This window comes from Ornithorhynchus anatinus, chromosome X1, assembly GCF_004115215.2.
Source record: "Ornithorhynchus anatinus isolate Pmale09 chromosome X1, mOrnAna1.pri.v4, whole genome shotgun sequence".
Taxonomy (NCBI): domain Eukaryota; kingdom Metazoa; phylum Chordata; class Mammalia; order Monotremata; family Ornithorhynchidae; genus Ornithorhynchus; species Ornithorhynchus anatinus.
This window is the reverse complement of record NC_041749.1, coordinates 112,090,099-112,091,582: the sequence shown is the minus strand read 5'-3', so window position 1 is coordinate 112,091,582 and position 1,484 is coordinate 112,090,099. Positions and strand designations below refer to the sequence as shown.

At 46.1% G+C, this 1,484-nt stretch overlaps 1 non-coding gene across 1 annotated transcript; it reads right to left on the bottom strand.

The window, feature by feature from the left end:
* Positions 1-1,051: 1,051 nt before the first annotated feature.
* Positions 1,052-1,190, bottom strand: LOC114807085. Its single transcript, XR_003755138.1, has one exon. It is a non-coding gene; the product is annotated as a small nucleolar RNA SNORA7 (small nucleolar RNA).
* Between the last annotated feature and the right edge of the window lie 294 nt (positions 1,191-1,484).

Genomic DNA, 1,484 nt, shown 5'->3' with positions numbered 1-1,484 from the left:
TCTTATTATGTGCAAAGCATTGTACTGGGAAGCTGTAGTGGGATATCAATTAAGGTGTGCTCTTGTTTCAATCGTATTTATTGAGCACTTACTATGGGCTGAGCATTTGGGAGAGTACAGTATAATGGAGTTGGTAGACACGTTCCCTGTCCACAAGGAGCTTATAGTCTATGGAGTCACAAGGGAACTGAAATTGTCTAAGTGGGGAAGGACAGGCACATAGAAAAAAAGAAGCAGCACAGTCTAGTGGATGGAACCCAGGCCTGGGAGTCAAAAGGACCTGGATTCTAATCTCGGCTCTGCCACTTGTCTGCTCTGTGACCTTGGGCAAGTCAGTTAACTTCTCTGTGCCTCAGTGACCTCATCTGTAAAATGGGGATGAAGACTTTGAGTCCCATTTGGGACATGGACTGTGTCCAACTTGATTAGCTCGCATCTACCCCAGCCTGTAGTAAAGTGCCTAGGTCATAGTAAGCGCTTAACAAAGAGAAGCAGCGTGGCTCAGGGGAAAGAGCACGGGCTTGGGAGGCAGAGGTCATGGGTTCGAATCCTGGATCTGCCACTTGTCAACTGTGTGACTGTGGGCAAGTCACTTAACTTCTCTGTGCCTCAGTTACCTCATCAACAAATGCCAACATTATTATTATTATTATTATTATTATCATTAGTAGTCGTAGTAGCCATCATAGTATCAGGTTCCATAATATTGACTGAGCATCTACTGTGTGCAAAGAACGGCTCTTAGCACTTCGGAAGCTTTCAGAAGTATAAGACATGAATCTTGACCTTGAGGAACTTGCAATCTAATCCATTAGAAAATATACCTCGGCTTATGCTGCCGATTCATTTCCGACCCATAGTGACACTATGGATGCATCTCTCCCAGAACGCCCCACTCTCCATCTGCAAACGTTCCGGTAATGGATCCACAGAGTTTTCTTGGTAAAAATACAGAAGTGGCTTACCACTGCCTTTTCTTCTGCACAGTAAACTCGAGTCTCCACCCTCAACTCTCTCCCATGCCGCTGCTGCCCCGTAGAGGTGAGTTTTGACTTGTAGCAGATTGCCTGCCACTTGCTAGCCACTGCCCAAGCTAGGATTGGAATGGGTAGGCCTCTGCTGTGACTCTCCCTCCCTTAGCCGAGACTGGTAGAGTACTGGAAACTCTCCAGGTGCGATCCTAAGGGAAAAGCAAATGTACCAGATGGTCTCAAAATTTTCCTGAAGTACTCCCCACTCGCCCTTCCTCTTATCCCTCCTCTCACACACATACGCACCCTCACACACAGAGACACACCGAAATGGAAGAAATTGCATTGACTCCTTGGTGTTTGTACTTCCAGAACTGTGAGGCTGCTTCTCTCAGTGCTTCTAGTTGAGGCCTGACAGTAATCAGAGCAGTTTTTCTTCTCACCCAAATGGGCTGCCACTGCTAGTCTACTTCTTTCTGGACTTTTTTTTAATTAATGGTATTTCTTAAGCAC